Source organism: Moschus berezovskii, chromosome 4, assembly GCF_049115385.1.
Source record: "Moschus berezovskii isolate FMDL1 chromosome 4, NW_MosBer_1.0, whole genome shotgun sequence".
NCBI classification, from domain to species: domain Eukaryota; kingdom Metazoa; phylum Chordata; class Mammalia; order Artiodactyla; family Moschidae; genus Moschus; species Moschus berezovskii.
Window position 1 is genome coordinate 68,342,665 of NC_142463.1, and position 22,143 is coordinate 68,364,807.

At 42.3% G+C, this 22,143-nt stretch overlaps 1 protein-coding gene across 6 annotated transcripts in view; it reads left to right on the plus strand.

Annotated features, from left to right (window-relative positions):
- The window catches only part of LRRC8D (leucine rich repeat containing 8 VRAC subunit D), a 133,670-nt gene that overhangs the window by 13,382 nt on the left and 98,145 nt on the right, over positions 1–22,143 (plus strand). For 3 of the 6 annotated variants that reach the window (XM_055404039.2, XM_055404043.2, XM_055404041.2), the window contains exon 2: positions 6,853–7,010. The exons of 1 other annotated variant lie outside the window; for it this stretch is intronic. The gene's annotated coding sequence lies outside the window, so the exon portion shown is untranslated. Of the gene's footprint in view, positions 1–6,618; positions 7,011–22,143 lie in introns of those variants that run through there. 2 more of the 6 variants (XM_055404040.2, XM_088835470.1) reach the window with 2 other exon arrangements.

A 22,143-nucleotide genomic window follows, 5' to 3' on the forward strand; every position in this document is an offset into this window, starting at 1 on the left:
TTCCTTCTCTAGCCTTTAGCTATTCTGAGGCCCATTGTGAATTTGTCATCATATCATAATGTGTCATCCTCTGATTTTTTAAACCTTAGGAGGGGGCTAGCAATCAAACCTTGGAGAAGATCTGTTTAGGTTTTATCATTTGCTTGTTATTCTGTATATATGTTAAATAATCTCAGAATATCATCATTTTCACATAAATTTCCCACTCATATCAAGAATGCACTTTGGCTGTAAACTTTATGCCTTTGTGTTAAGTCCCCTACCGCACCCTACCCCACCCCTTTTTTTAATTTCGGAGGAAATGGATCATGTAGCATTTCCTTGGTGACTGTCCCTTCACTGACAGTCTCTCATGAGCTGTGGAGTCCACTGTGTGGGGCATGGTTTCCACAGAGCTAACAGTTCAGTTCTTCAGTCTCTTAGGAGTTGAATGAAATGATGCTCACTTGTGCATTTCCTGGGACCTAGGGTGAATTAGGCCTTTTTTTTTCCCCCAAATGTCTTGGACCTCTCCTACTTCCGTTTCTTGAGTTCTAAATCTACCGGGAAGGCAAACAGTTCTACCAAGGGAAAAGCAATTTCTCAACATTAAAAAAAAATTAGAAATGATAATTTATGCTTAAAAAAATAATGTTAGTCCAAGTTTTTGCTCTCTTCCCTCTTCCTTCTACACTGTTCTTTATCCTGCCATGTGTTTGCAAACCATTCTCATGACCTTCTGCCGGAGCGGCATATTTGTAGCAGGGCCAGATTATACATACACTACTGACTCTTTCATCTGACCTCTAAATTCAGCCTCTGAGCCCCTTCATTTCTTTGAGTTTTGCTAACAAAGTCTTTTTGTTGAAAGAAATATCATTTCCCATGGAACCTTACTGATGGTCCATGCAATAATAGGATCATGTTTTTTGAAGTTCCAGATGGAAGGTCCTAAAATCTTAAACATACCCAATTTACTGTTGCTTACTTAGTTCAGTCTTGGCATTTCAGGTCTAGAGGCGGTTACTACCCAATGGGCACTCTCAGCCCCTCCCTGAAAATTAAAGGGAGCACAAAAATAAAACCAAACTTCTTGTTTTTCTTCACCTCTGTTAATTTAACCGAGTCCGTTGGCTTGCCCTCATTTGCCCTTTTCACAGCTTCCAAATTAATGGTATGTGCAAATTTGATTATAACAGTGTGAACAATTCCTCAGTTACTTTTGAATACAAATTGAATACTGTTCCTTGTGGTTCTTTCCTTCACACTGGTAGATGTATCCGGTGTTTTTTTTCCAGCCCGCTTAGCTCCTGTGTGGATCTTGTAGCCACTTAAGTTTCAGTTGATTTGGTCATCCTGATTGTATGGGACTCTCTGTCAAATGCTTCATCAGGATCAAAGCGGGGGGCGTGCACTGCATTCCCTCCCCAAGCTTGCTCATTCATTTGTGCTGGAGGCAGGCAATCCCGGAGCCTTAAAATCCAGGATTCTGGTCAAGGTAAGGAAGCAGCCCTTCTTCCCAACTTTACTGTTCTGCACATATCTTTTCCTTTCTTTCCAGGATTCATTTATTCAGTAACATGTAGCAGGTGCTATATCCCTGACCCTGTATAGCCAGTGGTTACATTCTTGCTGCAGAAAAGGAAACCTCTGAGCCTTTCTACTTCTCTTCTGCCTTATCATGGGAGTGTTCCCCATGAACTTTAATGCTGGAGAAGGCAAGTCCAAGCCAATTGTGTCTCCTTGGTAGTAAAATGTGTTGGTTAAAGGTAGATTCTCTGGCTGACTAGGCTGCCCATGGTCTGGTATTTGCTAGGTAGTATTACTTTAGGCAAATTATTTAATAGCTCCGTGTCTGTTTCCTGGTCTGTAATATGGAGGTAGTGGTAGTTCTTGCCTCAAAGTGGTGTTGTCAGGAATAATTGAGTCAGTACATGTAAAGTGGTTGGAATTTGTTTAGCTAGGTTTAGTTTAAAACTTGATGAATAATCTTTCAAAAGTTTATAATAATGTTTCTGGATTTTCCAGGCACTTTGTTTCTCTTTCCTGCTGTTGGCCTTAGTCACGCCACTACAGGCAAAGGAAGGGAAATGAAGATGAAACTGTCCAACTTTGCCACCTTATAAGCCTCCATTTTAATAGATAGTTGAGAATTGATATATCAGTAGACAGTTATGTGTGTGACTTCTTCCCTATCAACTCGCTTATTGCTACTTCCCAATGTGTAATTGTGCAGATATTTAGGTATTTTAAAAATCCTTTTAAGAACATTATTGTCTTAGTAATAAGTAATATATTCATTTGACCTGTTAAGACAAATTATTTTAAGTTGTTGGATTCTTTAATATATTATTTTTAAAGGATGCCCAAAGAGAATTTTTAAAATATTTTTTTAATAAGGAGGCAGAAATACCCTCTACAAAAGATGAACAGACAAAACATGCCTTCCAAAGAAAAATATCTTACAGGACACTGTTTAGTCTACACAATACACATCATGATCAACAGTCAGTAAATAACTCAAGGCTGTTCATGCTCACAGTCTGTGCCAGGAGCAGTTTGAATACTTTAACTTATGTGCAAGTATTTGCATCTAAGCTAAGCCTTCATGGTTCCTTGCTAATCTTTCATATTTATACTCACCAAATCACAGTACATCAGTCATTGTGACCCACTTTACGTTTATATTTGCATTCCAGGTTGGAAAAAAATGTATGAAGATTTTGTCCATTACAATTTGACCAGTGGATCTGTTTTATTATTTTATTAAACACTTGTCAGCTGCACCTGAGGTCAGATTGAACCCAATTTATATTGACATATTGCTAAAAATCAGTTGCCCATGGCAGAATACATTTATAGTTTATACTTTCAAAAAAACTTGGCAAGGGGATGAAGTCACAGGATGTAGTTGAGAGAGAGAACATTCCATGTTGTGTTTTAAAAGTGAGAGTCTTCTGAGTAAAGGATGTGTAGCACAGAATAATAAATCCACAGCCAAAATGCACCTCCTCGTGTCTCCTCAAGAAGAAGAACAGACCCAGGGTGAATTTTAGCTCCATTACCTACTGCTTTAAGAAAATGACTTAGCACCTATGAGCTCTGCTGCTTCTAACGTGGTGGTAATGAGTCCTCCCTGCAGAGGCAGTTCTGAGGATCCAGTGAGGCAGTGCACCTGTGGGTCCTATGTAAATATTACTGATTCTGCTCAAAACGTGTGTGTGCTGAAGTACACATACCAGCCCAGGCTTGTAGCCATCCTGGCCTGTGTTTCTGACTTGCAGCTGGGTCTCCCAAGTCAGGCTGCAGGTGTTCTAAGTAATGCTTTCCTTCTCAGCTTTCTTAAAACCAGGAAACTCTGTGCCCAAAAGGGAGCCTAAACCATCTTGCAGGCAGACTTTTTTTTTTTTAATGTGATTTGCATCCATCCCCTTGCTACATTTTTGCCATGGGAAATGATACTCTGGCTCCTTGAAAATGGCTAAAAACCCTCTGTGGGTAAGTGCCAATCAAGCCAGCCAGTTGGCTCGGAAGACATCTCTCTTGAAAACTATGGTTCTGGTCTTGCAGAGGGTGGGAGGTGAGTGTGAGTGCCAGAAAACTCCTTCCCAGAAGAGCCTGTTGCATGTGCTGCCCTGGAAGTGGAGACAGACACAGTGCTGCCACTGTGAAGGCTGCTGGTACAGAGAGGCAGTCTCTTAGGTAACCAGATGGTTTGTCATGTTTCTTTTTTTGTTTGCAGAAAATCCTGTAATAATGGCCAGGAATCCTCACATAGAGAAATCGCGTGGCAGACATTTTTAATCGTCAAAGTAAGGACTTTCTCTTTTAAGATGAAGAAAGATAAGGAACATGATTTTTGGATATGAGTTTATCATCTCCTCCTCCACACCTGTTAGTCCTGAGGAGAGCGGTTTCTTGTCACTTAATTTGGAGCTTCAAAAATGGCTTTCACACCCTTGCTATATTTGTCCATGGATTGTGGTACCTAGGGAGTGGAGACTTTAAAAATTAACCTCCAGTATTCCACCAGAATCGGTTTTAGTTTTTGTGGTGTCATTTGTGCCTACCCAGGAGCATTTTTTCCCTCTTTTTATGAGGTTGTTATTTTAATATTTTTTTTCCTACTTAACAGTGGCAAGCAAGAAACAGTGTCCATGAAATACAGAAGGGGCAGGAGAAAAGCTGAGCCGTGGGAATGTGTGATATGATGCTTAGGCCTTGTGATGGTTAGGATTCATATATGTCGGGAACAGATGCGATCTTAGGAGTCTTGCATTATCCAGACTATGAACTTTGGGATCCGTACAGCTTAACTTGAGCATGTTTCCTTTGCTTTGTCTCAAGAATTGAATTTTTCTTTAGAGATTTTTCCTTCAAGGCTCTTGAATTAATAAGTAACAGCAATGAAGGCAGGGATACCAAAAAGTATTTCAAAATAGAATTGTATCCAAAGCATGGTAATTATTATTATTTTTTTAAATGAGAGAGAATTGAGAGAAATTTTGAGTTAACTGCTCTCTGTCCCCCTTCCCTCCCAGCGGGTACTTTGTGGGAAAGAAATGGCAGGGCTTTGGGAAGAAGCATTAAGTTTGTGAAAAGAGATGAAAAGTGGACAGGTCCAGGATAAAACAAGGGACTTAGAGAAGGAACATGACAGCAGCAGAGGCAGAGCTGGACCCTAAAACGATGCTAAGAGCCCTCAGGACGTTTTTTAGTATTAGTAATAAGCCCTCCTGCCACTGTGTAGACCTGAAGGATGTGAATGCATCTGCTTCTGCTCAACCCCTGCTGGCACACTTGAACTGCCCTTGCCCTTAACTTACCCATTCTAGAGTTCCCAGAGAGTAAGGTGGCAGGGAAGGGCAAATGAGGCAGTTCAGTTCACGGTAGACAAGACAAGAGCACGCACTTTCTCCCTTACTCTCCCCTGCAAATGTCTGGAGTCCCACTGTTGCCACGATTCTTAAGCTCCTTTTAATACATACTCTTTCTTGGCTTGTCAAGAGACTAATAACTGCGTGCTATTGACAGGTGAGTGTGAGCTAAGTGCTAAAACAGAAGGAAATGAAAAGTGAGAGAATTTCAAATTTCATCAAGAGTGGAGTCCATGCGTGTTTCGTTCATTTTGTGTGGGTGTGATTTTTGTTTGTTTGTTTGCCTTCTTCTTAAAAGAGCCCAGTTAGAGTAAAAGAATTCAGGGAACAAATACTAGTCAGCAGATTAGGTTCTGAACCGAACAGACTTTGTACCTTGGCATATGAGTAGCTGTCCCATAACCTTCTGAACTTTTGCCACTGAGTGATTCTGAAAAGGCTGACAGAGCCAGTGGTAGATAATGGTAAAGAGCACGGTGTCCTCTGCTTGAGTCATCAGGGTACACATAATTCAGGTGGGTAAGGAGCCCAGCTAGTGTGACGGAGTGATAGTATGGAATTGCAGGCTCATTGGGAAACCAAGGGATGGATCACATATAGTCACTGGGCTTGATTTTTCCCTGAGAGAGAATTCATGATTGTCTTGAGAATTAGAGTTTAGAGGAAGTGGTGCAGACTTTATACTTAGAAAAAACCTCTCCACTTTGACTACTTTTTAGCTAAGACATCAGGATAGATACTTAACTTTTCTGACCCAGTTTCCTCAATTGGGAATGTGAGAATAGGACTTTTGCAGATCTATTGGGAAATATTAAGATTTTAAGGGAATTTAAAATGAGATGCTAACAGTGAGCAGGAGCTTAATGTCCATCAGTTTCTTTCTACTTCAGTCAAAATTGAACTTTTCATGTAGAATAATCATTCTTTATATACTATTCTCCATGTTGAGTGTTGAAGCAGGAATAACTTTCATTTACCACCTTGATGATAAAAGAAGCTGTTGATCAGAGATTGTGCTTTAAGTGCCTGGCAACCTGATAGATTCTTGGGCAAGGGCAGGCACGGTAGGGATGCAAGCCCAGACACTCGGCACTGAACACTCCTAGAGCTGGTACACTCTGCTTATGGCAGATTCTTAAGCCATTTGTTAGCAGGACCCTGAGGTTCACGTAAGTCGGAGGGTAACAAAATGGACATAAACCCAGAATTTGTGAACTGCTTAGTGATTTGTACTCCCAGCGAAATACTTGTTTTTGGAAGAATGCACTATATGCATTCTTCACTATATGATGATCTTTCATGTGGAATTGGTATATATAAATATTAGGGCACTGTGCAGCTAAGGGTCTCAGTAGAGAGGGAGCCTAGGAACCTAGAATACTTTTTCTTTTCTTCTTTTTCTGGCAGTTCATGTCTGCTGCGGGCGCGTTCTCCCGTTTGAGTCAGCCAGGCGCAAGACAAGTCTTTTCCCATCCTGAAGCTCTTTAGGCTGCTGGGCTGGAATGGATATATGGGGATGTGGCTCTTAAACTTTAAAATTGTGCGTAAATCCAGCTTCCTCTCCCCTGGTAAGGATTGTCTGGTCTTTATACCGTCCCCTCGTCAGATTTCCCCCCCCCACCCCCCCTCCGCGGGCGGGGAGGAGAGGAGAGGAAAGGAGGAACTCCTAGGCAGGCAGGCGGACAGCAGGACAGCGTGGAGTTGACTTAGGTAGCGTGGGGAGGGAACCCAGGCGGGGGCTGGAAACGGAAGGGCTGCCAGCGCGCCACGGGCGATGCGGCCGGCAGGGGGAGGCCGGGCCGCGGGGCGGCCACCTCGCGGGCCGCCGGGGTGGCGGGTCGCCCGCCGAGGAGAGTGCTGGGGGCCGCCGACCGTGCAAGGCGGGCAGCGGCGGTTATGCAACCCGCAGCCCCCTCGGCCGCCGTCCCCGCTGGCCTGCCTCCGCTCGGCTGGCGCTCGGATCTCCTCCGTTCTTTCTCTCCCCTGTGTGTTTCAGACAGGAAGTGCACGGCCGCCTGTAACGTGCTGCCGGGTCCCAGGATGGAGGAGTGAAGCCCCCGCCGCCTCGTGCCGGTCCCAGCTCGCGGAGCCCGCCAGCAGCCAGTCCCCGGAGAGGAGAGCGCCCTGAGGGTGCAGGGTGGCCGCCTGGTCCAGGTGCGAGGCCGGGTCGTGAGCCCGCGGGCTGGGCGCTGGGCTGTCACTCAGCCGATCTGCAGCTCCGCGCTGCAGCCTCACTCGCGTGCATTTTCTACACTGTGCGCCCCTGGCTGCTTGCTTTCTCGGAGGGTCTCTGCCAACTGTGGATATGCTGCCGGCCGAGTGCAGTGGACCCGGGCGCAAACGCGCTTGGCGGCACGCGGCGCCCGGGGACCTGCCCTGCTTACTCACCCACTCACTCTAGGCGAGAGCTTTCCAGGCAGCCTCTGCCTGGGAGGCTTCCTGAGTCCTCAGCTGCCCTCTCCACCCTCGCCTGTCTTGCTCTTGCCGCCTGAAGCAGCAGCCCTTTGTTCTTCACTTTGTTCCCTGGGTCTGGGGTAATCTACAGGAATGGGTGGCTAGGGTGTTATTAACAGTATTGCGAGTGGGTGGGGTGGGGACCTAGGGGAGAAAGAGGATGAGTTGAGGGTGATGTGTAAGGTGGAGAGGGAAGCAAGAGTCCTGGTGTCCAGACTCAGAAATCCTACTTCTTCAGCTGGTATAACAGAGGAGTCCAGGCCCTTTGCTTTCCATTCTGGGAGAGCCAGACTGTCAGGACCTAAGGGAACTGGTGATGCACACACACCCACCGGAAAGGTAGTGACCAGGAATGAGGGGCAGCTAGTTGTGAGATGTTTAGTCTGGTGTCTGGTTTGTTAACTCCAGTCGTGTTTTCTTAGCCAGGCTTCCTTACTGAGACAGAGGTACTTTTAAAGGGAGGAGCCTGACATCGTTATTCATTAAATGCCAATTTTCATCAGAGTAAAACTGAGAATGAGTTTTCTCAAATTCACTAGGTAGATTACAGTTCACATGCTTGTCTTGCTCCGTCTCAGAAGTGCAGAGGTGAAGAACAAAATACTAGAGCAAAGGTTGGTTTTATGCGCAGACTTTCTGCTGCTTCATTTCTCTGGCAGCTCCTCTCTCCAGGGACTAAATCAGATGGACTTCTCCCCCCGCCGCCCCCCGCCCCCACCACTGAAAGCCCAGCCTTGTTTTCCTGCCTTTATTTATCTGTCTGGTTGAATTCCAGCCTTACAGAGGGACAGCAGGGGAGGTGTGATGGTTGAGGAGAGTCAGTTTGGTAGGAAGATTGTAGCCTCAGATTAAATGTTTGAATGATGTTAAGCCAGTGACATGTCTTTCACTTTCTTTTGGAAGAAGGGATCCAAGCAAATGACTGGAGGGAGAAAAAAGAGGTTCCGCCAAGAGGGGTCTCTTTTTGTAGCAGGGAGGGAAAATGCACAATCGCAGTACTGTGTACACTTAGCCCCTTCATCATATTGGGCACTTGAGCTTCCTCAGGAAGCAGGGCCTAAATTCATGATGTTCTATGTTAATCATACCTGCCCACCACCCCCTGCTGAATTTTTTATAGTAAAACATATTTGTTACTTAATTGATTTTGCTTTGAAAGGAAAATCTTTGGTAATTTCTCAGCCTGGTAAATTTGTACTTTCCCCTCCCTTCCCCTTTCTTTTTCTTTTTAGCAGCATGGAGGTAATTTGAATTATAAGATCCCATTATTCCAGTAATCCTTCAGAACTTTAATCTCTTAAAATGCAGCTGCTTTGAGCATTGTGATATTATCAGTAATTGGTATAACTGTGTTAGCATTAAGTAACCAAGATACAGTATGAACACTGAGCAATTAATTTTATCTTTTTCCAGATAGATGTGGACTTCTTAAATTTGATTTTCCTATGTCTGTGTTTGTGCCTCTTCTTGCCAAGTGCATCATGAGATTAAAAGTGAAAACAAGTCATTAAGAGAGACTCTTGAAAGGAAAGACCTGTTTAACCATTTGCCTCTATTTTTTATACCGAAGTATACTCCTGGCCCTCTGGTTCATTAATTTACTTGAGGACTTTCCTCAGCATCTGTCCTTCTGTTTCAGATAAACTAGAACAGCCTTTGTGACCTCTCAAACTTATCCCCTACTTAGGAACAGTATTTATTCCCATTCTATTGGAATTTAATAGTAACTAAATAATAACCCAGGAATAATAATATGTGGCCTTTAGATCCTCATTTTTTGTTTGCTGTTGTTTAGTCAGTAAGTCGTGTCCAATTCTTGTGACGCTATGGACCGTAGCCCGCCAGGCTCCTCTGTCCATGGGATTTCCCAGGCAAGAATACTGGAGTGGGTTGCCATTTCCTTCTCCAGAGGATCTTCCTGACCCAGAAATCAAACCCAGGTCTCTTGCATTGGCAGGTGGGTTCTTTACCGCTAAGTCACCAAGGAAACCCACTATTTTCTGTTTACAGAGAGCATTTTTCTCTATCTCATTTATAATGTATTTTTTCTTTTGACAGTCTGAAACAGGATTCATTTATTCCATTTGATGGAGAGAAGAAACTGAGGCTGATAAAATGTGACTTTTCAATGGTTGTAGTAGTAAATGGACATGCTGGGACTTGAACAGGGGTCTTAACGATTTATAATGCTTGGCTCCTTTGAAATCTGGAAAGTTGCTGCCTAAGGCAGAGATGGCAGTGATGATTTAGATGACCTTTCACCTTTCTAAAGGGAGAGCTGATAAACACTGAGTTGAGATTAACTTTACCTAAATCTTTAGGTCTTTTCCCATTCCTCTCTACCCAGAGTTTAAGGGGTTTTATTGTTTTGTTTTTTTCCATCTTTTAAATTTACACTTCCTCTGTGTTAGTGACTAGATTTAGCCGTGTTTGCATCATTGTGACTTGTTTTCTGCTAACAAACAAATTCTAATGGTATGTTTTAATTTACAGATATCTTGTCAGGTCCTAGTGAACAGTATTTTTGAAAGGTCAGATTAGCATATTTTAACTTCTTAGAATAAAAAAACACTTCTGGTTTACCCTTAGGACACAGTTTACATCCCAGAAAAGAAATGATAAGTTAATAAACGATGTGTATGACTCTCTCCATACCCGATTACCCTACATACAGTATGACCACCTTACATAGCCCCCCAGCCTCCCATCCCAGTTCAGGATAAGTTACTGAAAAGCTTCTATTATAGAAAGACATGGCCAAATCCATATACACTTTATGTATTAAATGTTTTTGTAATACTCCCTAGACAGAAATGTTTATTTTTCTTATTTTTGCAATGTTTAATGTTGAGGCTGTCTTTAGCTAGGATTTTTATGTTACACTGAGAAGAATATAAATTAAAATTTGGAGTACATTTTCACTGGGAAATGCTGGATAAAATTTTTTTTTCTGAAGCGACTTTGCAGCAGCAGCAGTGATATGTAACTTCCCCTTTGTAGAATTGTGTCAGAGCATTAGGAGAAGGAAGAGAAGGTGGAAGAAGGGGGAGAAGAAATAAACTGAGTGATCTTTTCTGTTTTAAGGGAGGAATGGAATGATACTTGTATATTTTCTTAATACACAATGAACTGCCATTTCTGTCTTTGAACGGTTGCAGTGGCTTGTGAACTAAGAATGAAAGGGTAACTACCTTTGATGTTAAATGCCAAGGGAAAGTTTATGGTCAGGAGAGGACTGGGAATGGAGATAAATGTACATTAGGATTTTCAGTTTTTTGAAACTCTCTCTCTTTTTCCTTCATGTCTATTATAAACACAAACTGTCTTCAGTTAGAAATCGTGAACTTTAAAGCAGTGGTTCTCAACCCTTATAAAAATTGGGACACTTTTATTTAATGCTAAAAGATTTCAAAGATTTCTGCTTCTTTAGAGTTTTCTTCTCATTTCTGATGATTGCTAATATTTAGTGACAAAGTTACTATTTAATATTACTTAACTGGATATGTGTTATAAAGAATGACCACAGCATCTTCCATATTTGTAACATAGTAGTCCATGTATGGGGAGAAGGCAATGGCAAGCCACTCCAGTACTCTTGCCTAGAAAATCGCATGGATGGAGGAGCCTGGTAGGCTGCAGTCCGTGGGGTCGCTAAGGGTCGGACTCGACTGAGCGACTTCACTTTTACTTTTCACACATTGGAGAAGGAAATGGCAACCCACTCCAGTGTTCTTGCCTGGAGAATCCCAGGGACAGGGGAGCCTGGTGGGCTTCCGTCTGTGGGGTCACACAGAGTCGGGCATGACTGAAGTGACTTAGCAGCAGCAGTCCATGTATGAGTGAGACAAGGGTTCAGTATCCATAGGTTGGGAACTGAGGACCAAAGTGAAACAATTGCTCCAGGGTGAAAATGCCAAAATGGTGACGTTTACAGCATGTTAGCCATCAGGTTATAAAGATTCCCAAGTAGAATTTTTCCTTTTTGTTGAACATTCAGTAGCTGATGTGTAAAATCCTGACTTTAGATCTGATCTTGTTTCCAGGTTAATTGTTTTCATGGTCAAGCTTTGAGGTCCTGCAGTTACTCAGTCATGGATAGCTAGAGTTCTAAGCGTTCTCCCAACATTGTCCGACATGTGCGTGCATACGTGCTAAGTTGCTTCAGTCATGTCTGACTCTGTGCAACTCCATGGACTGTAGCTATTCAGGCTCCTTTGTCCATGGGATGCTCCAGGCAGAAATATTGGAGTGGACTTCCCTGTGTTTGTGGAGTCAGGACTCTGACACCAGTCCCAGGGTCACCACTGTCTTAACTGCCACCAGAAGCAATCTTATATTCATTTTCCAGAAGCTAAAAGAGACTTCCTAACCTTAACCCTTGGACTGCAAGGAGATCCAGCCAGTCCATCCTAAAGGAGATCAATCCTGGGTGCTCACTGGAAGGACTGATGTTGAAGCTGAAACTTCAATACTTAGGCCACCTCATGTGAAGAGTTGACTCACTGGAAAAGACCCTGATGCTGGGAAGGATTGGGGGCAGAGGAGAAGGGGACGACAGAGGATGAGATAGCTGGATCGCATCACCAACGCAATGGACATGAGTTTGGCTAAACTCCTGGAGTTGGTGATGGACAGGGAGGCCTGGTGTGCTGCAGTTCATGGGGTCGCAAAGAGTTGGACACGACTGAGCAACTAAACTGAACCTTAACCTTTACAGTTTTCCCTAAGTATATGCAAGAAGATAGATAATTTACCTTGTTCTCTAGTGGGAAAAACTGACATCTAAGTTCATATTGAATCTGTCTGTCTGGTTTCCATGCCTGTTGCTGAGGTTTTGGTGTTCTAAGATGGATTAGGCAGGACACCACAATCTATTAGGGTTAGTGCGTGATGTACGTTTTTCTGGTTTAAAAAAAATCACTTTCTATTTATTGAATGCTTTACGTGGATTATCTCTAATCATCCTAGTGTGGTGCAGGGTGGGTATTATTGATGTTTTTTATGTAAAGAAACTGAGGCAAGTGGAGACTGTAACTTACCCTGGTCCATAGGGTGGCAAAGAGTCGGACTTTATTGAGCAAGTCACACACATACGCATACACATGCTAAAACATCTGTGTCATTAGATCTGCTTCTTTCTCTGTCCTTAACCTCATCTTTGAAGATAAATGAGAACATTTTATTTAGTCTTACCTACCTTTTTAGCTATAAAGAAAGCTGTGCGCTGAAGAATTGATGCTTTTGAACTGTGATGTTGGAGAAGACTCTTGAGAGTCCCTTGGACTGCAAGGAGATCCAGCCAGTCCATCCTAAAGGAAATCAGTTCTGAATGTTCATTGGAAGGATGTTGAAGCTGAAACTCCAATACTTTGGCCACCTGATGTAAAGAGCTGACTCATTTGAAAAGACCTTGATGCTGGGAAAGATTGAAGGCGGGAGAAGGAGATGACAGAGGATGAGATTGTTGGATGGCATCACCGACTCAATGGACATGAGTTTGAGTAAACTCCGGGAGCTGGTGATGGACAGGGAGGCCTGGTGTGCTGCAGTCCATGGGGTCGCAAAGAGTTGGATGTGACTGAACGACTGAACTGACTGACCTTTTTAGCAAAGGTTCCATTAAAATCCTACCACATATGCAGACTGTAGAAATAGGGACGTGAAAGGGTCAACATTTTTATAAACGCTTTTGGTTTCCACCCAGTATGTATGTGCTATTTTCCCCCCAAGGAACATAAGTATATTGAATCTATTGGTGAGTGTTTCTTGAGGCAGTATTGTCCACAAAGAGTATTAGGACATAAATGTACTAATTTTACAACAAACTGCACAGAATATTGTCAATGTTATATCTCCACCAGTACTACATGTGATTCCTTTTTTTATTAACTAATTTACTGAATTTGCTATTCATTAGCTGTTCATTGTGGCTCATGGTTCATTTCTGCCTTGTTTTGATTATAAGTGAGGTTGAGTGTCTCTTCATTGACTTAATTTAATTTCCCTTTTCTGTGAATTGGGTCTCTTGCCCTTTTCTTGTTAAGAAGTTCCTTGAAAGAATTCTTGTGGAGTTCCTTGTAGATTCTAGAAATGAATCTGTTGCTAGCTGTGGATATTGTGAATACTTTTATTCCAGTAAGTCACTTGTCTGATAACTTTGTCTGTGGTGCCCTTCATTAACATCGACTACAGAATCATTAATTATAATGTGGTTGAACTCACAATTTTTAGTATTAGTTGTGATTATACATTTTGAGTCATTAAGAAACTTCCATATTCTGGGTTCACATGGTATCTCTTCACTTTTTTAGCTTTATAGGTTTACTCTTGGGTTTTTAGATGATTTGGAGCTTAAGATATGAGGTATAAATTCATTTTTTAAAAAATGTTCATACTGTGGGCTAACCAGTTTCCTCAACACTACTTCCCAAATAATCCACCCTTTCTCCACATTTTTGGTGCCACTTCTAGCATGAACATGTACATTTATACAGATCACTTTCTGAGATCTCTATCTTGTTCAGGTGGCTTATTTGTGTGTTCCTGGGTCATTGACTTTTAAATTACTAGGGCATATTTATGCCTTATCTTGTTATATGTACATTTATGACTTGATCTTATTAGCGTAATTGATATAACTTTAAAAGTTCAAAAGTAGTTGAGATTATTTTAGGTATCCTTCTTGCCTGTGTTTGCATGTGTGTTACCCGGTGGCTCAGACGGTAGAGAATCTGCCTGTAGTGCAGGAAGCCTGGGTTTGATCCCTGGGTCGGAAGGATCCCCTGGAGAAGGGAATGGCTTCCCACTCCAGGATTCTTGCCTGGAGAATCTCATGGACAGAGGAGCCTGGCCGGCTACAGTCCTTGTGGTTGCAAAGCCTTGGTCCAGGACTGAGCGACTAACAATTTCACAGTAACCCTTTACATCTACAAACATTTTCTAGAAATATGTTTACTCTTTGGGGAACATTTATTTAGTAACAATTTAATTTAATCCTGATGTTCCCAACATTCCGGTTTCTTTTCAGTTTTATTGTTGCTGTTCTTTAGCGCTGGTGGCGCCCTTTCGTGCTTGGTCATCTGTGTAGGACAGTGGGTCTCCCTTCCCAAGTCCCCTCTTTCTTCTTCTGTGCTCTGCACATGCTCATAGAGCTGGGATATGCATTCCCGATATGGCTTTTGAATGAATGTTTTATGAGGTGTGAAGCCTTAATACATGGCTGAACACTCTTGAAAGCCCATTAATTATAGACGTTCCTTTATCATTGGGAAGACACTGCCAGTTGCAGCTCAGGTTTTCTCCAAGTTTACTTTGCTTCGCTCTGTTCCCACTGCGTGGGGTCTCATGCCTCCTCCAGTTTCCTGTATATGTCACACCGAATGCTGGGTTGCTTTGTTTGATGAGCGGGCATTTACATGCCTTTGAAGAGTACAGTGTACTTTTTCCTTAGTATACATGGGATGAAACCGTGTTTTGCATACCATGACTTATTATAAACAATTTGGAAATTATTGTAGGAGACAAGCTGTGGTCTCAAAATAGATAGAATATGACATGGTTCATCTAGGCCCTCTGGTCCACGAATGGCTGATAGGTGTATTTTATTTTTCTTTTGTCTGCTGTTCTTAAGGTGCTTTATGTATATAGGAGAGGGATACAGTCTAACAACTGACATGTACTAGACTTGCACAACGTCTGATAAAATGATAATGTAGAGTGTTCTAGAGTCCAAAAGCTGCTTATAAGATCAGTGTCCTTGGATTGTTGGACTTGTTCTCCTATTGTGCTTTAAACAGGCTCTATTCACCTGAATTTGGTGATAACAGCCCCAGCCACTGACCTGACTGACCTTGTATCCTCAGGAGAGGACTTCATCCAAGTGGACCTTTTCCATTTCTCATTCAGACTCCTCTGTGCTCACCTCACCAGCTGTCAGACCCACCTGTCTTCCTAGCCTCCTCTAGTCTATTCAATTATTCTGATATAATTGACAGCCACGCTGCTTCATTTGTTTAACAAACATTCTCTGAGCTCTAAACTATTACGTCTTAGTTCCTTTATCTCTTTTCCTCCTTTCTGCTGTATACCAGTCATCATGCTAAAATCATTTTTTTTTTAAACTTTTCAATGTTTTAATTGGAGCGTGATTGCTTTACAATGTGTTGTGTTCTGCTGTGCAACAGTGTGAATCAGCCATAAGTATACATGTCTTCTCCCTCTTGAGTCTCCTTCCCCACCCCATCCCACCCCTCTCGGTCATCACAGAGCACTGAGCCGAGCTCCCTGCGCTGCACAGCAGCTCCTCACTGGCTGGCCTTTTCATGCATGGTAGGCAAGCCACTCCAGTACTATTGCCTAGAAAATCCCATGGATGGAGGAGCCTGGTAGGCTGCAGTCCGTGGGGTCGCTAAGGGTCGGACACAACTGAGCGACTTCACTTTCACTTTCACACATTGGAGAAGAAAATGGCAACCCACTCCAGTGTTCTTGCCTGGAGAATCCCAGGGACGGGGGAGCCTGGTGGGCTTACGTCTATGGGGTCACACAGAGTCGGACACGACTGAAGTGACTTAGCAGCAGCAGCAGTGTATATATGTCAGTGCTACTCTCTCAGTTCGTCCCACCCTCTCCTTCCCCTCCCTGTGTCCACAAGTCTGTCTCTGTATCTGTGTCTCTATTTCTTCTCTGCAAATAGGTTACAGTGTGAGTATGACACAGTGCCTGACCTCAGAAAGATACACAAATCATTAATCAGAACTTAGAATATGAAACACTGTACAGCAGTCCATTATGATAAATAATAGTGGGGAGTGGGGGACCAAAGAGGGAGTAATTTATTCTTTGTTCTTTCTCTCTCTTTTTATTTTTTTTTGTTCTTTCTTGTTTGGGAGGAAAGAATTCATGCAGGAGGTGATTTTGGTGCTAAATATTGGAGCAACAGGATTATTTACCAGGCTCAACAGGAGGAAAAAAAAAACAGAAGAAAGTCCAGGTTCAGAACCCAGAAGAGCTCAGTTTGTGAGGAACACCAAGTGTGTGGGGCTGAAACAGGTCATGGTGCAGAGGGGAGGAGAGCAGAAAGTGCATCTTGATTCAGATTCTTGGTCCTGCCCTGTCTAGGATCATACATACTAGCACTGTGGAATCATCAAAAATGAAGTAAATGCTTAAATCAATGTCCTAAGGTGTGTGAAAAGAAAGCAGAGAGAAGTCCCATGGCTGTTGAAATAGTCCAGGTAGAAATAATGAGGACCAGAACTAAGGTGATGATGGTGGGAAAGGAAAGGGGAGGATGGATTTGAGAATCATTTAGGAGAAAGAATTGGTTGCTAAGTTGATGAAAAATGGGAGAAGAGTAAGGAAAGAAGAAGGAAGTAACTCAGTGTTTCTGGCTGGGAAAATTCACTGGCTCAAGATATCATTCATCAGGATGGAAAACAGCAAGGAAGCAAGCTTGGAGAGAGAATAGTGAGTTCAGTTTGAAGTAAAGTTGGGGTGTTTCTGGGACATTCAGCTGATCTTGAGAAGCCTAGACCCCTGGAGAGAAGTCAGGGCTGGAGATGTGTATTGGGAAGTGTCTGGAGCTGATGGTTCTAGCCATGCATACAGTTGAGATCCCCACACAAGGACCAAAGACTGAACAGACAAAGGGAGAGAGAAAAAGGAGCAGGAAAATCCACAAGTACAGATGATGGTAATATTAAGCACCAGGGGTTTTTGGTGTTGTTTCCATATGTTATGTCAGAGAATCCTTATAGTACCCCCTGAAATAATTATTGTTATTATCCTTTACAGTGCTCCTTGGAAGGAAAGTTATGACCAGCCTAGATAGCATATTAAAAAGCAGAGACATTACTTTGCCAACCAAGGTCCGTCTAGTCAAGGCTATGGTTTTCCCCATGGTCATGTATGGATGTGAGAGTTGGACTGTGAAGAAAGCTGATCGCCGAAGAATTGATGCTTTTGAACTGTGGTGCTGGAGAAGACTCTTGAGAGTCCCTTGGACTGCAAGGAGATCGAACCAGTCCATTCTAAAGGAGATCAATCCTGGGTGTTCATTGGAAGGACTGATGCTAAAGCTGAAACTGCAATACTTTGGCCACCTCATGCGACGGGTTGACTCACTGGAAAAGAGTCTGATGCTAGGAGGGATTGGGGGTAGGAGGAGACAGGGACGGCAGAGAATGAGATGGCTGGATGGCATCACCGACTCGATGGACATGAGTTTGAGTGAACTCCAGGAGTTGGTGATGGACAGGGAGGCCTGGCGTGCTGTGGTTCATGAGGTCACAAAGAGTCGGACACAACTAAGCAACTGAACTAACTAACTAACTATCCTTTACAGATAAATTATTTTGAAAGCTTGGGTGAGCAGCTTGCCAAATCGCCCATGTATTAAGTAGGGAAAACTGTCAGGTGTGACCAAGGCCGCAGGAAGGTCAGGTGAAGATTGAAAATGGGAGATTGGATTTGGCGATCAGGTATTTCACAGGTAGAGGTTCTAAAGTCTAAATCTAGATGGTCATGGATGAAGAAAGAGTAGGAATTGAGAAGTGGGGGCGCCAAGTGGAGTGCGTGTGTGTATGTGTGCATGTGTGTCTGTATGCACACATTTGTCCATGAGGAATATTTTTTGTGTGGCATGGTAGCTAGAGCTTGTATTTTTGTTGAGAAGAGTGGAGAAGTGACTGAGATAGAAGGCAGAGGTAGACGTGACTGAGGTAGAATGGAGTAAAGTTCCAGAAAAGATAGGGTGGCCAGGGTCTGGAGCGCAAGCTTGTCTCAGGAGGGAATAGGGACATTCATACCTGGGAGACAGGAGAGGAGGTGGGAAAGATACATGCCACTATGGATGAGTGGGCATGTGGAGGCAGGGAGTAAGTGGGGAAAGTTCCTTCCTGATGGCTTAGGTTTTCACAGAGAGGTAGGAGCAAATGAAATCTGCTGAGAGTGAGGAAGCCTTGAGAAGACAGTTGAAAGTTAGTAACAGGTAACTTGGAAAAAGGAGCTCATTGATTTAGGACAAGTATAATAATAGTCCTGTATCACTGAGGGCCCTGTTGGATTTTGTTCCGTTCCGTTCCGTCGCTCAGTCGTGTCTGACTCTTTACGACCCCATGGACTGTAGCCTGCCAGGCTTCTCGTCCATGGGATTCTCCAGGCAAGAATACCAGAGTGGGTTACCATTTCCTTCTCCAGGGGATCTTCCTGACCCAGGGATCAAACCCGGGTCTCCCACATTGGAGGCAGACGCTTTTTAACCTCTGAGCCACCAGTGGGGATTAAATGCCAGTAGTGAATTTTGTTTTATTTTTTCTTTTCTGGTTGATTCCCTAAAATGAATATCATGAATGATCTTCAAAAATAAAACACCCAGGCCTTGCCTGAGATGTTAAGTTTAGGTGGTGATTTAAGGAAGCTTAAGGATGTTGTAGGGGGAAGGAAGAATAAGAGAGGGAACAAAATTTGAATTTAGGGAACTTGTGTTCTAGTCTGAGTTCTTCCATTAACAGAGGATGGGCTTAGGGAAGTCCGCTAATCCCTCTGAGCCTCAGTTTCCTTATCTTTCATTGGAGGAAGTTATTCTTCATGTCCCCCAAGTCTCTTGTAACTCTCAGAACTTCTGTGAGACTTGTACATCATTGGACAAAATCAGAGTAGTTATCATTCATGAGTCCTTCTGATAACGGCTCTAATGCCAGTGCCTTTGGAGTATTGACAGCAGGAGACCAGGACAGCTGCCAGGTGACCGTGCCCGGCCTCTGACTCTGGGCTGCACTTGTTAATGGGAGAGAGGTAGCAAGTCAGGAAAGGGAACAGAGCCTGGGGGGGAGTTGGGCAAGGGCTGGACGGGAAGGTGGGTTTGCTGTGTGCCACAGCTCCCTGAAACATGACAGGTCATTTCATAAAGGTGGTCCTAGTCTTTGCATTCATCTATGTTGTTTCTTTCCCTATATGATTGCATTTTATTTTCACTGCGTTTGTTTCTCCTTCTTACTTGAAAATGTTCTACGTAGGGGAGAATTCAACCATTTCAGAAGGTTGAGCATTATTTGTAGCATCTTGGCTTATACAGCCTGTCTCCTTTCCATCTCCTTCACTATACCTTGCTTGTCTTTGCCCGTAGAGAAGTCAGAAACAATTGGAAGCAGTTCATCATTCTTCTCAGTTAGCTGTGTTAATCCCCTGAAAGATTTATTCTTCAAAGCCATTAGTGTTTCTGCCCCCTATTAAGAGCAGTGATGGCCTCCGAAAGCCCAGGAGGGTATGGCTAGCATGAAAAGGTGAGTCCAGATGAGTTGAGTGACTCAGAGATTATTGTAGTGATTTCACAAGCCTAAGCAAGTGATAGGGCACTTTAAAATTAAGCCTCTAATTTCTCTATGCTATTACATATTTGAGAGAAACTTGGGCATTTCCTTTTTTCTTCGTTAAGCTATTGCACAACTTAATGCTTGGAAAATTCTTCACAGGAAGAAACAGGGTGTAACAGTTTGTGTGAGACATTTTTTGAAAAGTCACTCTTTTAGCTTAAGTTTATGAGAATACTCTTCTCTCCACCACCCACCCTCCCCCCACCTTGCTTTAGCTTCTTTTTGGAAGTGTTAATATCTCCACATAATTAAATATTCTTCAAAGTGAGACATAGTTAAAAGACTAAAACCATTGAAACATAAAATTAAAACATAGTCTATAAATGTGTTCTTCCATTTCCTGAGAAACAGCAGGAAGGATTTGCTCTCTCAAAATAAACTAAGTAGCCTGACTGTGAACTCAGAGTAGTAGAGATCAGAGATTCCAGCATCATCATACAATGGGAAATTTTCAGTCATTTTTTTCTAACCTCAGAAAATCAAGTCTAATACTTTTTGTTGAAACACAAGGAACCAAGATGTGTGTGTACCATTTAGGAATATACCTTTGGCATACACAAAGTTGTGGTAATCTAAAGTGACTATCTAATATGTCTAGGAGAGTCTCTTTCCAAAATGTATTTGATGAGTATGGGCATGTTAGACCTGCAACAACAAAGTGTCCTTCATCATTAAACTTAGAATAGACAACAACCAACTGAGTTTCTATATATCCATATAGCATCTAAACTTGAACTTAAAATTTGCTCAGTCAGTGAATTATTTCATAGCTTTGCTAGTAAGAAAAGGTTAGCAGCTCATGGTGAACATAGAACTACACTGAAGAAGGAATCTGCTAGTAACCTGAATTCTCAGGCAGGAATAGGGACATTTATTAGTATTTCTCTACTTCCAGAAACAAGGAGTTGGGAGCACATTATAAAGAGAGGAAATTAGTTGTATGTTGCCAGATTTTTCTTTCTGAGCTATAAGCAAGATTAGGGAGAAATAAATGTGTTAAGTATTCATCTATTCCATTTCTGAGCTGAAAGAATTTTATATTCTCAAATAGTATAAAATAGGTTAAAATTTTGAAATATTGAACAGTTTTTACATATATTGGAGAAATTATCTTTACATTGAGAACTTTGTAGAATTTCTCAATAGACTAGTTTTTTTTTTTCTTTGTCTTTCAAGAAAAAGTAGAAATCTACTTAGTACTCTGTAGTCTGTATGAGAAAATAACCTAATAGAGTGGACATATGTATTTTTGTAACTGATTCACTGTGTTGTACACTGGAAACTAACACAGCATTGTAAGTCAACTATACTCCAAAAAAAGGGTAAAAAGGTAAATCTCAAAGTAGTAGACAGCCCATGATCTCAGTTTCTGTTTCTTTATTTTTAACCTAAATCTTTACATTTACAGTGGATCTCTTGTAGATAACAACTATGGGGTCTTTTTAAAAATCTTCTCTGACAGTCTTTTAGTTGGTATGTTTAGATGATTCACATGTGATTATTGATAAACTTGGATTTATGTCTGATGAAGGAATCTGCTACTAACGTCCAGCTGTTTTCTGTTCATTGCATTTGTTCTTTGTATTTTACCCTTCTTTTGCTTTCTGTGGTTTTAAGTAAACATTTTATATAGTTCCGTTGTATCTCCTCTTTAAGTATATATTTCCTTCACAAAATTTTTTTAGTCCTGACCCTGGAGCTTACAGTTGATCTCACTTTCTTAAAAAACAAAAACAAAACACAATAGCAACAACAACAAAAACCCCCTTTTTGTGTGTATAGTTAGGAAACAATTTGGAAACATCTATACCCAGACATTAAGAGTAGTTATCTCTAAGTGGTAAGCTTCCCCCGTGGTTCAGTAATAAAAAAAAAATCCACCTGCAGGAGACACAGGTTTGATCCCTGGTTGGGAAGATCCCCTGGAGGAGGAAATGGCTACCCACTCCAGTATTCTTGCCTGGGAAATCCCAGGACATAGGAGCCTAGTGTGTTATAGTCCACAGGGTAGCAAAGAGTCAGACACAACTTAGTGGCTAAACAACAACAATCTCTGAGTGGTACCATTATAGATGATTTCCGTCTTTCTTTCTGTTTTATAGTTTTATGTATTATCTGATTTTCTTTTAAGTAACAAGTAGGTATTGTTATAATCAGAAACAACAGGGCTCTTTTCATTTTGAAGAAAAGGGAAAGGCAAATCACAGAAAAACAAGCTGAAAAATCTTCCATGGTTCTGAAATTTAGACCCTTTTTCTGCTTCTGACTTGAGGCAACCGTACTGTCCCAGCCCACCAGCACTCCTTGGGTAGGAAATGGGAAAGACCTTGCCCTGGGAAGGTCGTCAGTTCCTGGTCTGTACCTTCTGTGCTTGTACAGTGAGATCGAAGCCTCTGAATTCCTTAGCATCAGTTCTCCCTGTAGTGTGACATGAGACAGGTTTCCATTTAATACACAGT